Below are 27,782 nucleotides of genomic sequence, written 5' to 3' on the forward strand. Positions count from 1 at the left end.
GATTGGATACAAAAGAGAGTCAAAGATGAGAAAAGCAAGTAAAGGGTTAAAAGTTGTAAGAAATGACTAATAGAGGATGAATATAAGAAAAAAGAATGGATGGATTGTAAGAATATTAAGTATTGTAGGAATTTAGGAAACAATCTATCTTTGCTCTCTGTTTTAATAATTTTGTGGATTTCATATTTTATTGTTTTTGTTTATTTATTTGTAACTGGATTATGAAACAGAAAACAATAACAGGATGTATGGCATATAGATATAATGTAATGTGTTTGAAGAATTTATAATCAATAAATTATTTTTTTCTCAAAAAAAAAAAGGAAAGTGCACAGGGTCTATCTGGCTTCATGGGCGAGCCAAAACCTGCTCACTGCCTAAATGGGGTAGAGGTGGAGCATTCACACGGGCCTTTAAGGCATAGTGGTCAGACCATGGCACTGCATCAACAGAAATCTGATCAACTCCCACTGCAAAGACCAGGACTAATGTGTGTCCGGCTTGATGTGTGGATGTTGTTTCACATTGGGAGAGTCCTAGTGCTGCCATGGAAGACACCAGGTCCATAGCCCGAATGGAAGCCGTGTCCTCGGCATGGACATTGAAGTCACTCAGGACAATAAGCTGCAGCATCCATCAGAGACGATAAGGCACTGGCTGGTGCATTAGGCGGACGGTATACCAGCCAGATTGCCAAACTCTCCCCAACATCCCACATCAATCCAGCACACTTTATACCCCTTATCTTTGGAGGCGGGAGCGCCCGAAAGGAGCAAGCCTCCCGTATGAAAAACGCCACCCCTCCCCCCCGCCCACTAGTCCATGTCTGGTGAAGGATGGAGAACCCAGGTGGAGCCACTTGGGAGAGAGCTACCATCTCCCCGTCTCTCACCAGGTCTCCATCATGCAAGCCAGGTCCATGTCCTGCCTGATTAAAAAATCCTGCCAGACTGAGGTCTTATTATTTATGGACCTGGCATTGCACAACACCAAGGACGGAGATGAGTGTTTCCACTTGGCCCCCATACCTGCTATCCTTGGGATGGGACACAAGCTGGTAGGTGAGTGAGCCCTCCTATGTCTCAGTCTCCTTCTGTTCCAACCCCGCCTGCTCCCACCACTGTACTTTCCCCTCCCCAGGAGCACTGGAATCCCCTGACCAGATCTCTCTCTAATCTTACTGAACCTCAGATTGCTGTTAGTATATACCTCAATATTTCTCCTGCTTCAAGCCCACCTGCTCAACCTTATGCTTTATCTACTAATATCTCCCAAGGTCTACTGAAACTATTTCCTACTACCAAAGGTTCTAGCCTACTAATTAATTTAAAAACCCTCCCTTCCCGAATCTATTCAATTAACTAGTCAAACATTTATACAATCAATCTTTTGGAAGATAGCATATTTCCATTAGATCTAAAAACAGTTAAATTCTAAATTCAAGAGGAGCAATATTAAACAGAGAGCAAGATCAATTGATTGGAAGACAAACTCAAAGTGCAGGTGCAATTTCTGTAGATGTTTCAAAATACTGGAGGCGTCAAAGTGCTGGTGCGAAGTGCAGGCAGCAGTTCTTTGGAATACTGATGTAAAGTGCAAAGGCGCTAGGAGTAGGGTAGCAGATCTTTAAAGTGCTAGTGCAAGGTACAAGGCAGCAGTTCCTAAAGTTCTTAAAGTGCTGGTGCAAAGTGCAAGACAGCAGTTCTTAAAGTGCTAGTGCGAGGCATGGAGACTGCAGTTCTCACAGTTCTCAAGATGCAGAGTGCAGGCAGCAGTTTTTCAATAGCCTATGGCTCTCCTTAGCCAACGGGTCCCCTCTTTTCTCTTGGTCAGTCGCTGCAGTTCGTCAGGCATCACAACAGCCAAGGGGGGTTGAGACCTCCCTTTAGGCTCCTGGGTGCCCCGACAGGCGCTTCAGTCCGCGCACCGGTATCTGCCACTGGGTTGGCTGGCTCCAGCCCCCCCCCCCACTAGGGGATTGAGACACCTCACCTCGCTGGCTCCTGTCATGTGCTGCCATACATCGTCTGCCGTCTCTCCGTGTGCTCCTCTCTCCCTCCAAGTTCCAGTCAACGGACTAGTCGCCCTCCACCACCGTTCTCATCACCTCATGTTGCCGACACCACAGCAGTTCTGCTAGCTTTCCTCCCCACCGCCCAGGTTTCTCCAACTCCAGGCCATGGTGGTAGCGGCCTCTTGCCATGGCGCAGGCCGGCGCCACCCTAATGAACACTCTGCAGTCATTCTCACCTCTACTTTCTCCCGCTGCCCGGGTGTATCTCCAACTACGGGCTGCGGCGGCCTTTCGCCACGGCGTGGGTTGATGCTGCACCAGCGAACGCTCCTTGGCCATTCTCACAACCGCTTTCCAGGGGCTCCCCTCCAGTTTCCTCAACATGCCCCCTAGCCCACACTCACCAGACGGTCCCCCGGTCCTCCAGGGACCTGGGCAGGTAAATCAATACTACTTTAGCATGTATTTTAACGAAGCCTCAGCACCCAGGCTCCAAAACGCGCTGCCACTTTACCAACTTTGTCATTAGAGGAAGCATAGTCCATTTATCAAGGCATGGCATAATCCATTTTAGTCTATACTGGAGCTTATAAGGGCACTACAAGAGAATATATACGAGTCCACTGCCTGGAAAGAAGAAGGGATCTTTAGCAGATGACCCAACAATTCCATTAAAAAGGGGCAGTTGAATCATGAATACATAAAAGTCCTACATAACTTTGGGCTAACCAATGAATTCAGGGCATTTTAGCAGAAAAAGTCCAGCAGGAACTCATTTGCATATTAGGCCACACCCCCGGACACAAAGCCTAATATGTGCATTCCTGCTAAAAAAAAAAGAAAAAGAGAAAGCCCTGAATGAATTTAAATAAGAAAGGAGTTTTCCCTTAGATGAAAGGCCCAGGGCAAGTGAAGAACATGTTCTCCAAGCATCAAAATGAGTATAACTCTTATCTCTGGCGTATATCAGTTTGGCCACATTTTTTTTCATTGATTTATAGAAGAAGAAAAAAGGTCCTCCACATTAAGATTTAAGATAACTTTTGTTCAAAAAGCTGGAATCAGGGTAGGCTTCCCAATCCCCAGGTCCCAGCTTTTGGGGTTCCCCCGTTTTTACAGGCTTCCCCTCGCCCCCAGCCACCAGGCTTCTCCCTGCCCCACAGCCACCATGTACCTCTAGAGCTCTGACAGGTTTAGAAACCTGCAAACAGGTCCATTTTTAAAATGTGTGCCTTTAAAATTGAGCAGAAAGCAGGAAACAGGAAGCACTTCATGGAGAAGGGTCAGCAGCAGCTTCGTCAGAGCACAGGCCCTCCATTTGTTTTGCTTTCGTTTTCAGAGCAAGTAAAGTTGTGGAGGAACCAGACCCAGTAAGTGTGTGTGTGCGTGCGTGTGCGTGTGTGTGTGAGAGAGGGAGGGTTACCAGTCCCTAGTTGGGGGCAGGGGATTCCCCGGTTTGGAGGCCCTCCCCCCGCTTTAGAAATCTTTAGAAAGCGGGGAGAGGGAGAGAAATGTCTACTGGGCACTCTATTATTCCCTATGGAGAATGATTCCCATAGGACAGTGATGGTAAACCTTTTAGAGGTCGAGTGCCCAAACCACAACCCAAAACCCACTTAATTATCACAAAGTGCCAACATGGCAATTTAACCTGAATACTGAGGTTTTAGTTTAGAAAAAACAACTCATAGTGAAATTAACAAACTGAAAGAACATTTGGTCTGGATAGCATTTGCTTAGGAAACCAACAAAATAGTAACATGTCAGAATGGGAGAATGATGATGAGAGTGTCATAAGGCAATAAATGGAGGCTGTTCATTGTGCTGTTGCTTGCAAGTCTGGGTTAAACTGAGAACATGCCTTTCCCAGAGGTGTTCCTGTCCACTTAATATACTTTTGAACATGTAACATACATGATAAACATCATTCTAGTTTGCCATTAGGAAAAAAGAATACATTAAAATATAGTGTGTTTAGTAGGAGCTGGTGGTTAGGGTGTCCAAATCAGATCTGGGAGGTCCTGATTTATATGCCCACTCTGCCCTGACAGCTTGCTGGGAAACCTTAACCCACCTCATAGGTTTGTTGTGAGGATAAAAGAGAAAGTCTCACATCAGACTTTCTAGTTAATACAATTCAGACTATCCCTGATGTTTCCAAGGATAGCCATGCTGGTCCATAGTAGAATAACTAGATTCGAGCCCACTTCAATGTCCTTTTGGGGGAGAAAGGCAGTAGATACATGATGTTAATAAATTAAGTTGATAAAAGGAGTCCACTGATTTATATGGCTAAATCTGAGTCCAGCAGCACCTTAGAGAACAAGATTTTTGAGAGTCAAAGCTCCTTTTATCTAATCGAGGGAGCTCTAATGCTGGGAGCTCTAATGCCCCCTCCCCCAAATCTTGTTGGTCTCTAAGGTGCACCTGGGCTCGAATCTAGTTGTTCTACTATGGACCAACATGGCTATCCTTGGAAACTTCAGGGATAGCCTGAATTGTATTAACTAGAAAGTCTGATGTGAGAAAGAAGGGCCAGTTTGGTGTAGAGCAGGGATGGCCAGCGGTAGCTCTCCAGATGTTTTTTGCCTACAACTCCCATCAGCCCCAGTCATTGGCCATGCTGGCTGGGGCTGATGGGAGTTGTAGGCAAAAAACATCTGGAGAGCTACCATTGGCCACCCCTGGTGTAGAGGTTAAATCTGTGGACTCTTATCTGGGAGAACCGGGTTTGATTCCCCACTCCTCCACTTTCAGCTGCTGAATGGCCTTGGGTCAGCCATAACTATCACAGAGCTGTCCTTGAAAGGTCAGCTTCTGGGAGAGCTTCTCTCAGCCCCACCTCCCTCACAGGGTCTGTTGTGGGGGAGGAAGATAAAGGAGATTGTGAGCTGCTCTGAGACCCTGAGATTCAGAGTGAAGGGCAGGATATAAATCCAATATCTTCTCCTTTTTAAAACTAAAACCGCAATCCTGTGCATGTGTAGAGAGTAGTTGTCACAGTGCTCACTGTAGATTACTTCTGAGTAACCATGGAGAGCAAGCCCAATGAGGAAAAACTAAGGGACGTGGGGATATTCAGCCTGGAGAAGAGGAGGTTGAGGGGGGAGACATGATTGCTCTTTTGAAGTATTAGAAGGGCTGCCACTTAGAGGAGAGCAGGGAGCTGTTCCTGCTGGCAGCAGAGGAGAGGACTGGCCTAGGAAAAACTTTTTAACAGTAAGAGTTGTTTAACAGTGCAATCGACCCCCTCACTGGCAGTCTTTAAGCAGCAGCTGGACAAACACTTGTTAGGGATGCTCTGGAAAACCAGAACAGCAGTGCAACAGTTCAAAAACAGGTTGTCAACAATTTGCCTTATGGTCCCTGTAGCTTGAAAGAGCTCTGCTCAGATACTGCTATCAGAAGCATCGTATTTGAAAGCAAGGAAGCTTGCAGTTCCTTCCTTTCCACTCCTAAACTAGAGGCAATTCCGGCTGCTGTTTCTTCCAGATTAGTGGAATCCAACATTTCCTGTAATAAACTCACATCATTTAAAAAAAACAACATGCTTGATTCAAGGTCCTGATCTCTCCTCCCTACCCACTCCCATCCCCGCACATCCATGCTCTTTTCTTCCCTTCGGCTTGAACCGTGCTATGACAGTTTTGAAATATAAAACGCAACCAGGTCTTGGTCACATGAAAATGTGAATCTGCCTTATACCCATCTCTCTAGTGCAGGGGTGGCCAAACTGTGACTCTGGAGCCACATGTGGCTTTTTCACACACATCATGTGGCTCTTGAAGCCCCCACCAAAGAAGGCATTTGTCTCTTTAAACCACTTCTTCAAGCCAAACCAGCCAGTGGCTTGGAAAATGCATTTAAAGTTCAAGTTGCTTTCTTTCCACTTCTCCTTCCCTGCTCCCTCCCACCATCTATTTTCCTTAAGAACATAAGAGAAGCCATGTTGGATTAGGCCAATGGCCCATCCAGTCCAACAATCTGTGTCACACAGTGGCCAATATATATGTGTGTGTGTATATACATATATACACACACATATACACACACACACACACACATACTGCGGCTAATAGCCACTGATGGACCTCTGCTCCATATTTTTATCCAATCCCCTCTTAAAGCTGGCTATGCTTGCAGCTGCCACCACCTCCTGTGGCAGTGAATTCCAAAAGTTAATCACCTTTTGGGTGAAGAAGTACTTCCTTTTATCCATTTTAACCTGACTGCTCAGCAATTTAATTGAATGCCCACGAGTTCTTGTATTGTGAGAAAGGGAGAAAAGTACTTCTTTCTCTACTTTCTCTATCCCATGCATAATCTTGTAAATCTTCCTTCCTTCCTTCCTTCCTTCCTTCCTTCCTTCCTTCCTTCCTTCCTTCCTTCCTTCCTTCCTTCCTTCCTTCCTTCCTTCCTTCCTTCCTTCCTTCCTTCCTTCCTTCCTTCCTTCCTTCCCTCAGACATCTGACGTTTGTGTCTGGTGGCTCTCACACATCTGACATTTATTCGATGTGGCTCTTATGTTAAGCAAGTTTGGCCACCCCTGTCCTAGTGAGTCCCATCTAACCTCCTCCCTAAAACTGCAGGAACACCTGCAAGGAATTTTCCTCTGTGTGTTGTGCTTGGGAGCTGCATTGTGTTGCACCCCCCTCCCCACGTCAGAATTCCAAAGGTGCCCAAGAGCTCAAAAAGGTTGGAGTGCCCTGTTGTCTCTGATGGAGGCCCAGTTGGGGTTGCCAGGTTTGGGTTGGGAAATATCTGGAGATTTGGGGGAAGGAGCCTGAATTTAGGGGAGAGGAGGAGCTTCAATGAGATATGACTCCAGAGTCCACTTTCCAAAGCAGCCATCTTCTTCAGGAAAACTGATCTCTTATTGCCTGGAGATTTGTTGTAATCCCAGGAGTTTTTCAGCCAACACCTGGGGGTTAGCAACCTGGTTCTGCACCCATGCTCAGAAGGGTATAATGCCACAGGGTCCACCTTCCCAAGCAGATATTTTCTCCAGACGAACTCACCTCCATCACCTGGAGATCAGTTGTAAAAGCCAGCAACCTCCAGCTACCACCTTGAGCAGGGGTGGCCAAACCATGACTCGGGAGCTACAGATGGTTCTCTCGCAACTATTGTGTGGCTCTCAAAGTCCCCACCACCCCATTGGCCAGCTTGGAGAAGGCATTTGTTTCTTTAAATCCCTCTCCAAACCAAGCCACTCAGAGCCCTCTCTGTGGGCAAGCGCGCTCCCTTGCCCCCCCCCCCGCACACGAGGCTCGGCTCCCCCCCACGGCCCCTCCACCACCACCCCCTGCCTTCCCTTCCTCCCCAGAGCTGCGATACAGCTGTGCTCCATGGCCCCCCTCCTTCTAAGAGGCACGCTGAGCCACTCTGTGCCAAAGCTGGACCCTACCAGCTTTGATGCGGCCGGTGCGCCTTCTAACTCTTTGAAGCCAGAAGTGAGGGGGAGCGAAGCCTTCTCCCTTGGGGGGGGGAAGCAAGGGAGCATGTGTGCCCACAGAGAGGGCTCTGAGTGTCGCCTCTGGCACCTGTGCCATAGGTTCACCACCACTGCCATAGGGAATAATGGGGAATTGATCTGCGGGTATCTGGGGCTCTAGGGGGGATGGTCTTTGAGGTAGAGGCACCAAATTTGCAGCATAGCATCTGATGCCTTTCCTCAAGTCTCAAAAGGATTGCACCAGATTCTATGAGCCCCCAAAGAAGGTGCCTCTATCCTTCATTATTTCTAATGGAGGGAAGGCATTGAAAAGGTGTGCATTGAAAAGGTGTGCAAATTTATTTAAAGGTGTAAATATAAGCAAAGAAAAAATGGAAGAGTATCTACGGAATATCCAGGTGGCGCCTTTGACGGAATATATGAAAAAGATATTAAATGACCCAATAGAGAAAATTGAAGTAGAAGCAGCAATAAAAGCAATGAAAGAGGGTAAAGCCCCTGGGCCAGATGGATTCACATCAAAATTTTATAAAACTCTTAAGGATGAAATAACACCCAAACTGTTGAAACTGTTAAATACAATAAGAGAAGAAGGGAAGATCCCAAGGACATGGAGGGAAGCTGCAATTTCTTTGATTCCTAAGGAAGATAAAGACATCACAAATGTAAAGAATTATAGACCAATTTCATTGTTGAACAACGACTATAAGATTTACTCAAGAATCTTAGCAGAGCGATTGAAACAATATTTGATCAATTTTATAAATAAAGACCAAGCCGGATTTCTTCCTAAAAGACAAATAAAAGACAATGTGAGAGCTGTCATTAATGTTGTGGAATACTATGAGAAGCATCCAGAAAAGGAAGCAGCCTTATTTTTTGTTGACGCAGAGAAAGCCTTTGACAACTTGAACTGGGACTTTATGTTTGCGGTAATGGAAAAAATCAATTTAGGGGAACAATTTATAAAAATGACAAGAGCAATATATACAGATCAATATGCAAAATTGTGTATAAATGCAGATCTTACTAAAGAACTGAAAGTGAGTAAAGGAACAAGGCAAGGATGTCTGTTATCACCACTGTTGTTTATAATGACCTTGGAAATATTGCTACAACAAATTCAAAAAGATGAAGAAATAGAAGGTTTAAAAATTAGAAGATTCTCTTATAAATACAAAGCTTTTGCAGACGATATAGTGTTTATACTGGAGAATCCGATTCAAGTGTCACCATTGTTGTTAGCCAAGATAAAAGAGTATGGAGAACTAGCAGGATTGTATATAAACAAAGAGAAATCAAAATTCTTATGTAAAAATATGCAACCAAATAAAATAAAAGAACTACAAGAGGTGACGGGTTGTGAAGTCACAACCAAAGTTAAATACCTTGGAATAGAGATAACAATGAAGAATATTGATTTATTCAAAAATAATTATGAAAAACTGTGGTGCAAAATGGACAAAGATTTGATGAAATGGAATAGGCTTAATTTGTCCTTATTGGGTAGGATAGCTGCAATCAAAATGAATATTTTGCCAAGAATAATGTATTTATTTCAAACCATCCCGATTGTAAAAGATGCAAAACAATTTAACAAATGGCAAAGGAAAATCTCCGACTTTATATGGGCCGGAAAGAAACCAAGAATAAAGATGAAGATCTTAACAGATGCTAAAGAGAGAGGAGGTTTTCAACTTCCTGATCTAAGATTGTATCATGATGCAGTTTGTTTGACATGGATTAAAGATTGGATAATGCTGTTAGATAAAAAACCTTTATGGTTAGAAGCTCACGGAAATAAATTCGGCTGGCACGCGTATATGTATTATGGGAAGAATAAAATGGATGGTTTTTTCTCTCACCACTATGTTAGAAACACTTTACTAAGTACTTGGATAAAATATAAGAAATATGGGGACGAGAGAAAACCGCTGTGGATAGTGCCAGCAGAAGTAATAAAAATAACAGCTGAATCCGACGATAAAAGAGAAATGTCATATAACCAACTGCTCAAGATTCGAGGAGATAAAATTGAATTAAAATCTTCGGAAGAGCTAGACAATAAATATGATTGGTTTCAAATGCAACAAATTAAAAGCTTGTTGGAAAATGATATAAAATCGGAAGGAATTAGACGAGAACAAACAGAATTGGAAAGGGTCCTGCTTGGTGATAATGAAAAATTGATATCAAAAGTATATAAGTTATTATTGAAATGGTCTACAGAAGAAGAAGTAGTAAAATCTCAAATGGTCAAATGGGCAGTCAATGTGAATAGAGAAATACAAATGGATGCATGGGAATACCTTTGGATGAAATCAATGAAGATATCAACTTGTCAGAGCATAAAAGAAAATTGTTTTAAGATGATGTACAGGTGGTATATGACCCCGAAAAAATTGGCTAAGATGAGCAAGAAAATGTCGGATAGATGTTGGAAGTGTAAAAAACATGAAGGTTCTTTCTTCCATATGTGGTGGACATGTGAAAAAGCGAAAGAGTATTGGAAGATGATACAACAAGAAATCTCCAAAATATTGGGTTACGACTTTAAGAAAATTGCAGAGACATTTTTGCTTGGATTACAATTAGAAAAATATCCAAAGGAAGATAGGACTCTAATTTGGTACCTGCTATCAGCTGCTAGGACATTGTATGCGCAGCTTTGGAAGCAAGAAAAAATACCGGATAAATGGGATTGGACTATGAAAGTTCTATCGTGGAGTGAAATGGATAAATTAACTAGAACATTAAGAGACTATGATTTGGAGATATTTAAAAAAGAGTGGAGGAAGTTTAAAGAATACATAGAGAAAGAGTCGAATGTAAGAAGACATTGGACAATTTTTTAGTAATATTGGGGGGAAAAAAAACCCGAAGAAGCAAGAAGGGGGGGGAAATACATATATAATTTTGATTAGTCAGATGTATCTTTAGTTTTGAATTAGAATCTATAACCTCGGGGAAGTCTATATTGGAGGGAGGGGGGATTGAAAAGTCATATGGGTTAGTATTGAAGCAACGAAGGGAAATTAAGTTCTGTAACCATATGCTATCAATAAATTGGTAAAACACAAGAAAAGGTGTGCAGTACCTTTCAATGTGATGGCCAGAACTCCCTTTGGAGTTCAATTGTACTTGTTTCAAACTTGCTCATAACTCCACTCCCAATGTCTCCTGGCCCCACCCCCAAATTCTCCTGGCTCCACCCCCAAAGTCCCCAGATATTTCTTGAATTGGTCTTGGCAACCCTAAGCCAGGGAGCTTTATGAGTCCCTGAGTTTTTAAGCTTATCAAGCTACCCTCTGGGGTCTCAAAAACAGATGTACTTTTTTAGAGCTAAAACCAATTTCATAATGAAGGGCTAATGATGAAATGCACCTGGAGAGTCCTCTGATTTCCCAAAGGAAGAGAACTGTGATCTATTTATAGAATTGTCTACAGCAGAAATCCAAATAGGGACATCATACAAAAGTTGTGAAATCACCATGGAGTTAAAAACTCTAATAGCAGCTAGAATATAATATGTCTTATTAGAATAAAAGAAATGCAGAAATGTCTTCATAGTAACCATGAGACTAATTGTTTATGACATCTCCAGGACAAGGTAGAATGAAATAAAACACCCAAATACCTAAACGAGGAAACCTGTGAGATCTTCCACCCATTAACTATCCATGTCTCTGTTTTGGTCAAAGAATGAGGTACAAACTTAATAATTTTAGTTTTAGTAAAATTAACAGTTAATTCCTCATGCAGACAATAAGTACAAAACATTTTCAAAGCCTAAAGAAGGCCAACCCAGGTTCAGGAAAGTAAAACTGAGTTGTCTGCATAAAGTAAAAGAGGCACTCAGGCAATTGCAAAAAAGGATCAGTAAATCAAACTGGCAAATCAGACAAAAATAAACGTAAGATGATGCTAAAAGTCACCCCTGTTGAACCCACTGAACCACAGAGAAGTAAGTAATTAAGTGACCCTCACTTTTACACAGCACTTGGGCAGTAGAATCAGTATAAAGATTTTTTTTTAATTAAAATTTTACTTTTTATTGATAAACATTGATAAACATTAAACATAATCATACACCTTACATACTAAATATGTACATTTACATATAACATCAACATCGACATACTAACAAACAACATCTAACGGAGCGATTGAGTCAACAAAGACTATACCTTTCAGCATTTTCATATCATTTCAAATCCTAATGTTTTAGCCCATAAATACATTGGACTCCATGTCTCTTTACATTCTTCCATATTTCCTCCTTTTAATCTGCACGTTAACATATCCATTTCAGCTGCTTCCATTAATTTAGACAAAAATTCATTCTTGTTTGGCGTTTGCGGTTTTTTCCAGTACTTCGCATACAATATCCTAGCTATAGTTATGATATGCAGTAACAGCCTTTTTATTTTCTTGGGTAATGTAATTTGACAAATATTTAATAAATATAATTCTGGTACATGTGGAATTCTTGTTTTTAGCATCTTTTGAGTCCAAATGGATATTTGTACCCAATATTTTTTCGCATAATCACACTTCCACCACATGTGATATAACGAACCCTTTACTTTTGTACATTTCCAGCACTTGTCTGAGCTATTTGGAAATGCTTTAGAGAGTCTTTCGGGGGTATAGTACCAACGGTAAACCATTTTGTACAAATTTTCTTTTAATAAAGAGGATTTAAACAATTTATTATTTTCTTTCCATATTTTCTCCCAATTATCTAAGTCAATAGTGTAGCCAAATTCTTGTAACTATTTAATCCAACTTTCCTTTACATTTTCCTCTTGCATCCTTGTTTCTAATAGCCAGGTATAACACCTAGAAATCATTTTTCTGTCGGATTCCAATATAATACAATCAAGTTTGTTCAATTTTTTTGGGAAACCTAACCCCTTATCTGACTTATGCCTAGATTTAACTTGTGTTCTTAACCACCAGTCCATTTTAGAAATTGCTTCTATATTCAGTTCCTGTCTGACATTTAACAGGCTTTCATAAGTATAATCTTCTTCCCAGTTAAAAAGATTGGGTTGAACCGATGCTTCAACCGGAGAGAGCCACTTAGGAGTATATTTATATATTTGATTTTTAACCTCAGACCAAGTCTTATATAAAGATTTCCTTATTTCGTGTCTAAGGAATCTACTTCCTTTTGTTGGGTGGTCATACCCTATAAATGCATGCCACCCTTTAGTCAAGTCAGCCCCTTCCAATATTAGAAGTCTTTTATTTTTTAGAAGCAACCAGTCTTTAGCCCAAGTCAAAATACAAGCTTTGTGATAGATTTGCCAATCAGGTAAAGCAAAACCTCCCCTTTCTTTACTATCCTGAAGAATTTTTAACTTAATCCGCGGTTTTTTGTTTTGCCAGATAAATCTTGCTACCATTCTATTCAATTGTTTAAAGAAGGATTTGGGTAGCATTATCGGTAACATTTGAAACAAAAATAGTATTCTTGGCAGTATGTTCATTTTGACTGATGCTATTCTCCCTGTAAGAGAAATTTGTAGGTCCCTCCACCGTTCTAAATCTATTTTGACCTCTTTTAAGATTTTTTCATAATTGTCTCTTACAAGAGTTTTTAGTTCCGATGTTAAATATATACCTAGATATTTGACTTTTCTTTCACAATGAAATCCTGATTTAGCTTCCAATTCTAAGATCTGTTCTTTCGTCATATTTTGGGACAAAATTTTTGTTTTTTTATAATTAACCTTAAAACCCGCCACCTCACCATATTGCTTTAAAGTTTCCTTCAGTTCTTCCATTGAGCTATTAGGATCTTCCAGGGTAACTAATATGTCATCTGCAAAAGCTTGTATTTTATAAACTTCCTTCCTAATTTTGACACCTCTGATCTCCACATTTTCTCTCATCCTCTGTAATAAGGGTTCTAGTGTCAATACAAAAAGAATGGGAGATAATGGGCAGCCTTGCCTTGTTCCTTGTCCAATCATTATTGGATCTGATACAGACCCATTAACATTAATTCTTGCCTTTTGGTTTGTATAAATTGATTTAATCAGTTTCACCAGATTTTCTCCACAACCAATCAAATTCAGTGTTTTTAGCATAAAAGTCCAATTCACATTATCGAACGCTTTTTCAGCATCTAATGTTATTGCTGCGAACTGTTTCTCGGGGTGCTCCTTGTAATATTCCAGAATATTCATAATCACTCTTAGATTTTGCCTCATGACTCTCCCGGGTATAAAACCTGACTGATCTTCATGTATTATATCTGGTAAAAAAAATTTCAGCCTTTTCGCCAATATCGATGCAAAGATTTTATAATCTGCATTTAGCAGGGAAATCGGTCTGTAGTTTTTAATTTTGACTGGGTCAGTTCCTTCCTTATGTAATAGCGAAATTAAGGCTTCCTTCCATGATTCCGGGATCTCATTTGTTCTATATATCCCCTCCAATACTCTTGTATAAGGTAACAAGAGGATTTCTTCAAAGCACCTGTAAAATTCGATTGGGAGACCGTCCAGACCAGGAGTTTTGTTGTTTTTCTGTATCTTTATTGCTTCTATAATCTCTTGTATTGTTATTGAATCTTCCAAGGAATCCCGTTGCTGGTTTGTTAGTTGTTGTAGCTTAGTTTGTTCTATATATTCATTCTGCTGGGTTTCCTTCAAGTTCTGTTCTTGATATAGCTTTTGGTAAAACTTTTTAACTATTTCTTCTATTTGGGATTTCTGCGTCACTTCTAATTGATTCTCATCTCTTAGGGATCTAATAATTTTTTTCCCCCTTTCTTTTCTCAGCTTAAATGCAAGCCATCTACTAGCTTTATTCGCATTTTCAAAATAATATTGTTTGGCCCAAGTCATTTTCCTCTCTAGTTCCTCTTGAAGTATTAAATTTATTTGGTGTTGCAGTACCTGAATCTTCATTTTTATCTGCTCCGTGCTATTTGTCTTCTGCAGGTCTTCTTGTTTCTTCAAATTCGCCAATAATTCATTATATCTACGTGTTCTTTGTCTTTTTCTTCACGCTGAATAGCTAATTGCTAAACCCCTGAAAAAGGCCTTAAAAGCATCCCAAATAGTTTGTATGGCAGAATCTTCCTCTCTATTACACTCAAAAAACATTTTAATTTTTTCTTTAGATTCTTTTACAAATTCCTTATCTTTCAATATTTGGAGGTTTAGAGTCCAACGAGATTTCAATCTTGATTTTTCCAAAGTTATCTGAACCGGGCTGTGGTCTGCAAAGGTTTTAGGAAGTATATCGGCCTTGTCGACTTTTATTGCCATTGATGTTGACATCCAGCCCATGTCTATTCTCGACCATGAGTCGTGAACTTGAGAGTGAAAAGTATAGTCACTTGTCCGAGGATTCTTCATTCTCCAGACATCGATCAAGTTTAGCTCATCTGCCATCTTAAAGAAGGTTTTCGGTAGAGAACCACGTATCTTTTTTGTCTTCTTTTCCCCAATTTTTTTATCCTTATAAACATCCAGGACTGCATTAAAGTCTCCCATAATACAGTAATTTGTAGTTTCAAATTCGGTCAACTTTTGATGTAACTTAGCAAAAAAATTTTCCTGATTATTATTGGGTGCATAAATATTTCCTACAATCGTTTTTTGACCTTCCAATTCGATTTCTACCAGAACTATTCTCCCTAATTCGTCAGTGTGGAGCAGTTTGGATTTTATCCATTCTTTAATATATACAGCCACTCCTCTTTTTTTTTTTAAGATCTGAAGAATGATATAAGGTTCCCAATTTTTTATTCAGCAAATATTTTCGGTCTTCTTCCTTAATATGCGTTTCTTGCATACATATTATGTCTGAGTCAGTTTTTTGGAGTTGGAGAAAGATCTTCTTCCTTTTCTGCGGTTCATTCAAGCCATTTATGTTCACCGATGTAATCTTAAGTCCCCCTTTATTCATTTTTCAACTTGTAATTTACTATCTAATAATGTTTTTCTCTCTTTTAGTACTTGTAGCCTTGTTTTTATTCTTCCGTTATTTTTCCTCTTAGCACTTTCTTTACTAGTTCTATTTGCTTCTTCCCCTCCTTCTTGGTCCTCGTCCACATCGGACTCCTGAACATCTTCGTCCACATACTCTCTCCAAAAATTCCTGCATTTTCTCCACAGAAGTTAAGTTGAACCTTTTACTTTGAAACATAAAAAAGACTCCTTCTGGAACTAGCCATCTGAAGGAGATGGCTTGCTCACTCAGCCAAGATGTTAACTTCTTATAACCCTCTCTTCTTTGCCTTTTACTCCATGGTATATCTTTCAACACTTGGATTTTATTTCCTTTCCACCTCAAATCATTTTCTCTCGCTGTTCTCAAGACTTTTTCACATGTCGAAACCTTCAAGAATCTTACGTGAACTTCTCTTGGTAAATTAGATTTTTTAGTATATGTTGTTGCAACCCTCCTTATCCAATCAACTTCTTGCATTATATCTTTTGTTGACTGGTCTTCTCCTATTGTTAGAATTTCCTCAATTTTTTTGTACATATCTTCACCTTTTTCCTCTATTATGTTTTGAAATCTCAGTTTGTACATAGCTTTCTCCATTTCAATTTTAGCTACTCTATCCTCCAGATCTGATGTAGTTCTTTCTACTTCTTTCATGCTGGCAACCATTTTTCCCCCCTGCTCATCTAGAGCATCAACTTTTTCAGACAACTTGTGAGTTTGCTGGGTATTTGCCAATACCTGTTTCTGGAATTCATCCATCCTTTCATTTGTTTTTTTTATTTCTTCTTTAAGCTCTGCCTGTATCTCTTCAAGAGCCTCCTGGTTTTGTTTAAAACCTGCTAGCATTATACTCTGGAGCTTCTCCACTGCATCTTGATTTAATGTGGTTATGGCAGCCTTCCCCAGACCTGGAGGTGTAGCCTGTGCTAATTTTTTAGCTTTGGTATCCATTCTGTATCCAAATTAGAAAGACCTATCACCTTACTTCCCCCCTTAAAGGTTCTATTTTAATCCTTCACCCCTTTTCTCAATAGCCCGGGGAGCTTTTCCAAAAATACCTAACCTGGTACTTAAGACTTTCTTTACACTTGACATATTATTTTTAATAATTCTTACCAGGTTAGGTTAGGTTGCCAGGTTAGGTTGCCAGGTTAGGTTTCTTTTCTTATTTCTTATTTTTATTTATATTATATTATATTATATTATATTATATTATATTATACTTCCCAAACCTCTCAGAAAATAATACCCAAGTCACTATCTAATAGTAAACAATAGTAGTCACAGTCCAATAATAAACAAACAAAAAAACCATTCATATAGTCAGTTGTAGTTTGTTAGTCCATTAATTCATATGTTTCGATATATACTTCACCCTCCTTAGTCCCAGCATCCCCTGCTCCTCCTCCTTTTTCTCCTTCTTCTTCCCAGCAAGCTCTGCTTCAAAATCCAGACCCAGCTTTCACCATTTTCATATAACTCAATGTCCAGTCCAAGAGAAAAAAAAAAGAAAAGGAAGTTTGCAGAGTCCAACGTCCAACAACCAAAGCAGTTTGCTGTACTATACCGTTCCGTTCCCCACTCTTCAAGGGGGAGGTGGCCGCGGTGAAAAACCGTCGCTAAGAACCCCCTCCTCCTCCTTTATTTTCCAATACTGTCCTTCGTTCTCCGTCCTCCACACTCAACCCTCACGCTCCACCACACTCCGCCATCTTTGCCTTCCACTTTAGTTTCAGTTCTTTCTCTCTCGCTGTATTTCTCTCCAAGACCCTCAATTTCTGTCTCTTTTTGGTCCACCGTTCCACCAACTTCCTTTCCTACTTTCCAATTCCACCCTACTCTCTCCCGGTCACTTTACCCTGCTCAGTACCTTCTGTTCAAACTTTCTTTCTTCCTCTTCCTTCACTTGTCTCTGCACATTTTCCTTCTCCGTTCACTAAGTCCGGCTGAATCACTCTCAAAATCTCAGTCCCTCTTTCTCAATCTTTCAGACTCTTACCTCTTCTTCATCCACTTCGCTCCCCTTTTCTCCCAGTTCTCTCCACGAAAATCTTAATCACACAAACAGAGAAAAGGGGGGTGGGAAGTCCATGGACGCTCACCCTCTTCAGAAGCGGCTGCCACTGTCCGCTGTCAATGCCGCCATTCTCCGCCGCTCCGCCAAAACAACTTTCGCCTTCCTCCCGCAAAAATGCACACTTCCCAGTCAGAGCAGCATTTCAATTCGGTCCTTCCAATAAATCCTTTTACAAGATATTGGGCTATTGCAAGTTTGTCAAAACGCTGTAGCCTCAAACGCTCCTTCCTCCGGCGGCCCGGTTGGTGCCCGAGAGCATTGCAAGCCTCTGCCCAGGGAAGGCAGGGGGTCGATCGGAGAAGCCTTCGCCACTCCTTTCAGCCCTCTGCAAGCTCCCTTCAGCTGCGGAGGCGTCCCCAGACACCTCCTTGGGACAGAACCCAAGAGGTACACCCGAAGGGCACACCAAGGGGACACCCCAAAGGCTTGAAATTCAGGTGTCTTCCAAGAGCACTTGGACAGGCACTTGCTTTACCGCACCATCTTGCCGGTCTCCCCGAATCAGTATAAAGATTTTAAATTAACCATAACAATTTGTTGTCATTTGTGATTTGCTTCAATTTAACTCATAAATAGGTTCTAGGTATCAAATTGAATGCATAGGAAAGATCTGTAAGGACTGCATATAAAAAGCTCTTTTTCAAAATGGCATGCTTAACTACCTCTAGTTTTTAAAGAAGAGGAAACAATTGGCCAGAACCTAGAGGACTCATTATACCAGGCAGCTTGATTAGCATCTGCCAGAATCTCATTCTGGTAGGAACTTTTTTCCCCTTCACAATTCACTTATAAGTACCCTAAACCAGTGGCCCCCATCCTTTTTGGCACCAGGGACCGGTTTTGTGGAAGACATTTTTTCCAAGGACTGGTGTGGGTGGAGGTGCTGGGGTTTTGGCTGCCCCAGGTTGCTCCCACACCCACACCCCATCCCTGCCCCCCAGTAAGGAGTAGGTGAAGGTCTCTGCCTCACTCCATGGCCCACTTGCTAACAGGCCACGTACTGGTACTGGTCCACGCCCCAGGGGTTGGGGACCCCTGCTCTAAACAGCCAGGAGATTTTTCACCAAACTATAGGTCCAAAGATGTCTCATAAGTCTCAGTTTATGGGATACCAGAAGTTTAGTGGCCTTAAAAGCTCCATCAAACCAATTATTTATCGGAACTGCTTTACAAACAGATGGCTTATGACCAGGGGTCATTTTGTAGAAAAATAGATGGTGGAGCTCATCCAGGGATTGTTATGCAGCTGCATCCACTATTCAATGGACAAGATGGGAAGGAGGAGGTGAAGCTCTCAGAAAGGTTCAGGAGCTGTGCTCCTGTGAGCTCCTGCTGAAACCGAGGCCTGCTTATGACTTAGGGGTGTCAAATTCATGAGGGCTGGATCTGTCAGGCTGAGCTGGTCCATGTATGTACCTATTTAAGATTAGGTAGCAGAGATATAAACTTTATAAAGGACACAGACAAACGCAATTAAATCTGTATTTTTTTTTTTTTAAAAAAAACTTAAAACATGCTTAAAATGTTAGCGCTCATTGGTCTTAAAGGTGCTTTCTTTGTATTTCTCCAAAGAACTGGGCAAAGGAAGCTGTGGCTTTTTCCTTCCTTCCCCAGGGGATTGGGGGGGGGGAGCCTCAGCCAATGGAAGAGAGGCTTGGCTCAGTAGCTCTGCTGTGTGATTGAGAAGCCTGGAAAAACAAGCTCTGCCTTCCTCCACAAAGAAGGAGCCTCAGCCAATGGAGAAAATAGATGCTTTGCTCTGTAGCTCCTGTGCAACTGAGCAAGCCTTGCAAAGCATGTTGTTATGCAGAAGGAAGCAAAATATAGGGAGAAGGAAGCAAATGACAGCCAGTTGCTCAGGGCCTGATAGGAGCCCTCCGGGGGCCTGATTCAGCCCCTGGACTACATGTTTGATGCTCCTGGCTTATGTAAAAATGGAGAGGAAATTTCCATCAATCTACAAAGAGACCAATCTTTCTATGGGTACTTTATCTGGAGATACTGGAAATGAGATCATACATGCACAAAGTTTGTACTTGATGGCTGAATTATGTACCCCTTCCCACAATCCATTCATACAAAAGATCAGTCAGGAAGAATGGATAAATTCCACAAGAAGTTTTGGATGACTATGACTGACAGAAAAATAAAGGGTTTTTTGAAACTGGTGAAAGTTTCAAATTCAGGTACTAGGACTAATAAGGAGACTGATCACTGGCTATTTTTAAATGACACTGCTTTTGCATTGATAATTTTTGATGGGCAGTGTTCAAGCAGTTTCCATTTATTGTATCTCAATACAATGTGCTTACCAAATGACAGTTCAAAATAGAAATCTTCAAATCCTTACCTGAAATTACAGGAAGGGTGTGGTACCTTTGGCAATTTCCATGGATGTGTGAAATGGATAATGGCTTGGTAGATAATGTATTGAGTGTGCATATAAGGGGACATTTTAATTGAAAAAAGTCTTCACCCCTCCAAATGGTAAGCCGTTTGTTTTGTTTCTTTTATCATAGTGATGTGAATAGTTCATAGTATTTAAATTTATTCATTTTTTTGAGAATTCGTGTTGATTTCACCATTTGAACAGAGGTAGTGAAACCATCAGTCTTCTCTTGTTACTCAGAAAGTACTTGTATGGCTTTCTGCCACTTTTCTTAGCATACTACCCATGCCAAATTCTTTCCCATATACTTGCAATTAGAGGCAGTGGTTTCAAGAACCATAAAATTCAATTGGTCTTGGTTTAGAAGGAAGCCCCCCCCCCCCCCCCCAATGTTTGCAAATGAATGGTAGTGTGCACTGTAGTTTTTAACTGTGGCTGACTTAGTTTTAACAGGAGATGATCCAGGCTGGCATTTTTGAGCATTCAGTTACTGAGCTAATTGTTTAATGAGGATTAAAGGTATTCTTATTAGGCTGAAATTATTGTGCATGTAAGAATCTTAAGCAATAGATCTCCCAACAGACTCATTTCTATTTTTCTGGTTTCTTCCTCAAATGATCTTAGCTTTGGAAGCTGTATATCAAGCAAAACACTGTAGGGCTGCCTGTGGAGGTTGACACTGTAATGAGGTCTACTATCAATGTCTGAATCTCTTGTCTTAATTCATGGCTTTGCATGAGCTGTGAGTTACCATATAGGTTGTTCTATGCATGCTGCCTTGTAGTTTTATAATTTTTAATGATTGGATGAGTTCCTATTCACTTTTTGCCACTTAATACATGGTGATTGGTGCATAGGGAATCCAGTGTCTGACTCAGGGATTACCCACATGTTTAACAGCTTCAAGGTTATGACATACTGATACTGTTTTAGACAGGGGTCATTTTGTTGAAAAAGAGGTGCCAGAGCTCATTAGCACAACTCATTTGCATACGCCACACACCTCTGTCATCACGGGAAGGTGTACTAAATTATATCAGCTCAGCATCTTAGCTACAGCGATCCATGCAATGGTCACTTCCAGGTTGGACTACTGTAACTCGCTCTACGCAGGCTTGCCCTTGGGGTTGATCCGGAAACTCCAACTGGTGCAAAATGCGACAGCACGACAGCGCAGCTGTTAATGGGATTGCCTCTACAGGCAAGCAGTTGGCCGATGCTGTGCAAATTGCACTGGTTACTGATTGAGTGCCAAATCTGCTTCAGGGTTTTAGCACTGATATTTAAAGCCTTACACGGCTTGGGACCGACATACTTATGGGGCTGCCTCTCCCCATACGAGCCCCGAAGATTGCTGTGATTGGCCAACCAACACCTTCTGGCCATCCCTGGCCCAAAGGATGTCTGGCTTGCCTTGACCAGGGCCAGGGCTTTTTCAGCCCTGGTCCCGGCCTGGTGGAATCAGCTCCCTGTGGAGATCTGGGCCCTACCAGATTTGCTTCCATTTAATAGGGCCTGCAAGACAGAGCTGTTTTGCCAGGCCTTCAGTTGAGGCAAGCAGACGTCCTCTCATTCTACTGTCTATACCATCTATTGCCCTCCCCCACAATGGGCCAAAAAACAATGAGCCGAAAAACTATATTTTTACCTGAAATATGTGCTTGCCTGCTCGTGTATATTTTTAGTCATGTTTTTATTTATATATTATTAAGTTATTGTTGTATTTTAACTGTTTTACTATGACTGTGATCTGCCCTGAGCCCTCATGGGAAACGGCGGAATATAAATTGACCGAATAAATAAATAAATAAAATCTACCTTAAAATGCTTCTTGAATTATAATTGTCATAATAAAACCTTATCCATCATACTTTAAAAATTACTTTCTTCTATCTAGCCACAGTGGCATGAGGAAGATTTCCATCTGTCTGCTTTATATGTTTTGGTTATTTTCCCATTTTTTGTGGGGGAAATATTAGAAAGTTTGTCCAATCTTTGAGTTCAGCAGAATTCTCAATGGGGGTTTGAACAATGGAGCCCAGAAGCAAGTATGTTTTTTTTTTGGGGGGGGGGTTAAGAAAGAAAGAGCACAGTAAAATTTAGAGGTTCCAAAGCTCTGCTCCTGTGAACTCCTGCCCAAAATGAGGCTTGGTTTTACAGGTATGCCATATTTTGTTATCAGGTGAAGAAATTCAGAGGATCCTTGGGTTAAGAACATAAGAACATAAGAGAAGCCATGTTAGATCAGGCCAATGGCCCATCCAGTCCAACATTCTGTGTCACACAGCAGCCAAATATATATATATATATATATATATATATATATATATATATATATATATATATATATATATATATATATATATATACACACACACACACACACACACACTGTGGCTAATAGCCACTGATGGACCTCTGCTCCATATTTTTATCTAACCCCTTCTTGAAGGTGTCTATGCTTGTGGACGCCACCACCTCCTGTGGCAGTGAATTCCACATGTTAATCACCCTTTGGGTTCATATACTCACTCACTTCTGCCTTAATTCTATTTACATATTAACTCACAAATTATCATTTGTTCTTTTAATGCCAACTCAAGAGTTCAAAACAGGTTTAGAATCCTATTTGGAGGGAAGAGAACAAACCATAGCTTATGGTCTGGATAAAGCAACAACCCATAGTTTGCTACGAATTGAAAAGTGTTTAGTTTTTGAGCCTCATGTGTAATTGGGGAAGTAAGGGTTCATACACCAGTAGATATGCCAGGTTCGTTTACATAATGAAGTGTGAACCACGCAGTTACAAACAAGATTCTATTTTTTCCCCCAGGCAACATGACCTCTATAGCCTCTGGAAGGAAATTGTGTGGGAATTGTCAGTTGGTTAATCTAAGTCAGGAGCTGGCAACTGTAGAGTCAGGGAAAGGAAAGGTCGTCCTTGGGCAATGCAGTTTGGTGGCTGCAAACTCCAGGTATACCTGGATGACACAGATGATCATTAAAAACTATTTAAAATATGTTTTCCAACTCATTTATAATTGAACCTGCTTTGATCATACCTAATGAATAACTGATGATGAGAGAAAGTCAGGAGAATTATCCCTGGGTTATTCTTTTAGATCCCCCAATAGTTTCCAGTACTTTCAGTATCTTTGTATCTTTCTGGACTACCTCGCTAGGATAAGCCAATTCATTTCTGTTTAACTGGATGGTTTCAGAAGTTGTGTTGGAGGTTATTGTTATTTATATGGTGAGAATCTACAAAGTTTTGTCTTGCTTTGCATGCTGTAAACTTCTATAGAGTGTCATTAGAAAGGTCATCTAGGGATTTGCTAATAACCCTTGAGAGGTGACTGAGGTTCATAGCTGAAAGCTAACACTACAGCTCTGAATTCTTCTGCAGCTTGGATTCTGTATCTGAGCCAGACCCTGGATAATGCTAAAGAAGTAGAACTTCTGGCAGCCAGATAATTGTAGGATCTCCTGGCTACACTACGCACATGTAAACAATCAACAAATCAAACAGCCCTTCCCAGGACTACTTGACAAGGGGTATAGGAGACTGCACATAATTCTGCCAAATGAATATCGAGGGTATAAGCAAGGCTAAATGCCAGTACTTGTTGCAAATCTTACTAGTCAATAAAATAGATTTTGCTCTTGTTCAAGAAACTCATCTTGGTAACAAAATCAAGATCACTACAGAACAAACACTGCATGAAATGATGTCATTGGTATCACATATCATCATGCCTACAGGATAGTGACATGCCCAAAGCAACGTTGAAAACGTGAAGCTGGTATTGACCAGCATCCACAGTGACATCCATACAAAGTAAAAGTTGGAGTAGTACATGTTGCCAGTGTTTATGAACCTCCTGCAGTTTCATGGTCAACACATGTCGTATCAACCTAACTTCATCCTCCTGTACATGCTGGTGACTTTAACAGACACTGTGGAAATTAGAGTCACTTGGTTAATTAGAAGAACAGTGAGGCACTTGTTGACTGGGCTGAAGAACATGGCTTGTATCTCATTTTCAATGCTGAACACAGGCACCTTTGGATCTGCAGAATGGAATAGAGAGTCTAATACCGACTCTGGTTTTCAGAGGATCTTTGCTTGCCACAGGAAAGAGGCAGGCAAGTTGCAGCCCCGTGGCAGCTTGTGCGAAATCAAACAGAAGTGCAGTGGGGAAGAGGCGTGTGAGACTGGGACAAGGCTAGTGGGGAACAGGCCTTACTCTGAATTAGCATTTGTTTCACCTGACTAGAGAAGTCAGACTTTGCCTATATCCAGATGTGTTTTTGAGGCTTTCCCACACAGTCAGCATCAATGTGCTGATGAGGTTTCCAAGGCACTGAACGACATCTAGAGCAGAAAGGCAACAGGCTTTGACTGCATCCATAATGAGTTCCTGATCAACAGTGGCACATTAATTAAGAAGTTACTTGCAATGTTGCTCACTGAAATCCCAGGAAGACTCCCAGGGGAATTCAAGGAAGCAAATATAAGTGCTATTCTGAAACCTGGAAAACCAAAACTTGCGGCAGAAAGTTATAGACCTGTTTCCTTTCTGAGCTCCTTTTATAAGCTCCCCAAGAGGCTAATCCTGAAAAAAAATCAGTGACAGAATTAATGAACATCCTCCTATAGAGCAAGAAGGATTTGGACCCCATGGTAGTAGTGAAGACCAGGTTCAGCTTAACAATAGAACTTTCTAAGTAATTATGGGTCATTCAGCAAGCAGAAGAAACTGAATAACAGTACCGAGAGCTTGGTCCTCACTTTGTAATGTTCTTTGTAATGTATACATCTCTGTAGAAAAAGAGGTGCCAGAGCTATTAGCACAACTCATTTTCATATGCCACACACCCCTGACATCATCGGAAGGTGTACTAAATTATATCAGCTCAGCATCTACCTTAAAATGCTTCTTGAATTATAATTGTCATCATACTACTTTACTCCCATTATACCTTTTAAATTACTTTCTCCTATGTGGCCACAGTGGCATGATGAAGTTTTCCATCTGTCTGTTTTATTTGTTTTGGTTATATTCCCCTTTTTTGTGGGGGGAAATATTAGAAAGCTTGTCAAATCTTCAAGTTCAGCAAAATTCTCTCAGGGGGTTTGAACAATGGAGCCCAGAAACAAGTATTGGGGGGAAGGGGTAAGAAAGAAAGAGAATAAAATTTAGAGGTTCCAGAGTTCCACTCCTGTAAGCTCCTGCCCAAAATGAGGTCTGCATCTTTGATTTTCCTGAGATTATATCCAGGAAGTTGTGCTGATGACATGGTAATTGTAATATGGCACAAATCCATTAAAGGACTGAGGAAATATTGACTAGGAACCTCAAAAATTTTGGCTGACTACTACCATAAATGATTTTGCTCCTGTTCCCAAATTCAGGAAAGACAGAAAGTGCCTGTTTCCATCTCAATAAAAATCTTGCCAGCTGTGAACTGAATGTTTACCTTAATGGCACCTGACTTACACACAACCATACATCTAAGTATCTTGGACAGGACCTTGAGCTACAAACACCATATTTCCAATGTAGCATCAAAAATACTTGTCAAGTCTGATGTTTCAATAACGAGACCTTCTTGATAAAAAAGTTTCTAGTTTATTGTAACATGTTGCAAGACTGTAGAAGCAGATTGAGAGACTGGCGAGCATGCACAAAGAGCAAACATTTAAGGTATACATCAAAGGAATTCCTAAGGGTGGGGATACTCTATGCAGGGCACATTCACACATTGTTATTATTTTATCGTTCTCAAGCACCGGCTGGCCTTGAGGCATTTTCTAGCACCGGCTATCTCTGAGAAGGCACCACAATCTTGTTCCCATATTCTCGTTTCCAAGCATTGCTACATAACAAAGGATGGGAGGGGGGGAAGGATAGTGTTAGCTAGAAGCATCTGAATACAGAATGGTTTTACCCAGGATCCTTTTCCTGAACCAAAGTTGCAGTTGAATTGCTTAAACATTATAGCAGACTTGACAATACTCGTGTGAAACAACATCCTCAAAAATTATGTTTCAAATTGTGGAGCATCTACTGTACCACTTAGATGCTCAGCTTTAGGGTTGCAGTATAGTGCTGTGGAATATAGTGCTTCAGTGTGACTGAACAGCATCCATGTCCACAAACATGATGTCCAACTCAACACAACAATGGCTGAATTCAGATGACCTATGTGGGCCAACACAGGAAGTCCCCACAGCCAGATTTAAATTGTGCAGTCAAACCCACACATCTGGGTCCCACCTCATTCCCACCCTTATATAGTCCTCCTGTGCCTCTCTGCCACCTTAAAAGGCTACCAAGTAGCAAATCTCCCAAGTGCTTCCCTGTCACTTTTCCCGGCTGTCTGAACAGCTGGAGAGCCCCAGGGAAGTGCCTCCTATGTGCTTGAGCAGTCTGACCACTCCTCCAGAACATGCACAGCCCATCCCTCTTCTGGCAGTGGAGTATGCACTGTCTGACTTCCCCCAAGGTGCCTCAGACTATGCTGGCTTTTTTTTCTGCCCTGGGGGACTGCTGCCCCAAGCTGCCTGTGTGTACCCAGCCAATGAGAACCATCAGAGGATGCATTAAACCCATTTCAACCTATTGGCTACCCATGTGGTGGTACATCGCTCCCTTGCATCTCTGAAGAAAAGATGCTCTTCTTTGTGAATATAGAAAGATCATGGAAAACAGAGTTACCCATTCACAAAGACATGGCTAATACCAAACTAAGATCCAGACATTAAGCAATAAAATCTGCACAAATCCTGCAATCACAAAAATTTGTTCTAGGGAATGAAAGGTTGTGAATGTGGATGCAATAAGTTCTGCCCAATATCCATAACCTGATAAAACCAACAAGAGGCCCTCAGGATTTGACTTGCTTGTAAAGTATGGAAGATGGCTACTACAATATGAACAGGCTTCGGCAGTTTTGCAGAACTGTTGTTTAAATGGAGCAAAACACCAGGACCCAAATATGACTGCGGCACAGTCCACCAAACTATTTTCCATCTCTCACAGGAATGTGAGTGTTGTGCTTTCCAGGGTTATATGATGAAGCTCTTTGAACTCTCCCCAGCTGCAACTGAGTGGACTGAAAATTTAGATGTTAGTATTTAGGGGGATTTCCCAATCGGTCTATCTTGGTACTTTAGTCAATTTGGTTACATATTTTATATTATTTTATAATTCCTGTGTGTAACTCTGCCATACAATAAAAATAATAAATAAAATCTGAGCCTTCTGTCCTCCTCCTCACCTCATTTACCATGATGATAAGGCAGGAAATAGGTAGACAGGTAGCTGGAGGGTAGAGGTTCTCCGTTACCCTGCTACTCTCAGAACAGCATTGATGTAGAGACTGGGATTACTATACTGCCTGGTGGTATGTTTTCTGTTGTTCCTCTGATATTAACTTAACAATCAATTTTGGAAAAGAAGTAGTTATTTTCATATACAAGTGAATGTAATATGCTGTACATGGAGCTGTCCTTGAGAATGATCTGGAGCCATCTGCTGGTACAAAGTGCGGCATCCTGTTCGCTAGCCAGTAGTGCCTGTTGGGATCACATCACACTGGTCTGGAAGGCTCTTAATTGGCTACCAATGGTTTTTTTGGTCCAAACAAGCTCTTGGTGTTTACCTTTACTGCTGCTCATAACCTGGGGTTCACATAATTGAACAACTGTCTCTTAAGATATGAACCCATGTGGTAACAACAGGGTCTCCTAACAGTTCCCTCACTCTTGAGGACACAGTCAGTAATATCCTGGAGCCAGGCCTTTTCTGTTCCTGTCCTGCTGATATGGAACAGCCTCCTGGAAAGGGCTGTTGTGACTGAGAGATGT

The sequence above is a fragment of the Heteronotia binoei genome, chromosome 2 (assembly GCF_032191835.1).
Source record: "Heteronotia binoei isolate CCM8104 ecotype False Entrance Well chromosome 2, APGP_CSIRO_Hbin_v1, whole genome shotgun sequence".
NCBI classification, from domain to species: Eukaryota; Metazoa; Chordata; class Lepidosauria; order Squamata; family Gekkonidae; genus Heteronotia; species Heteronotia binoei.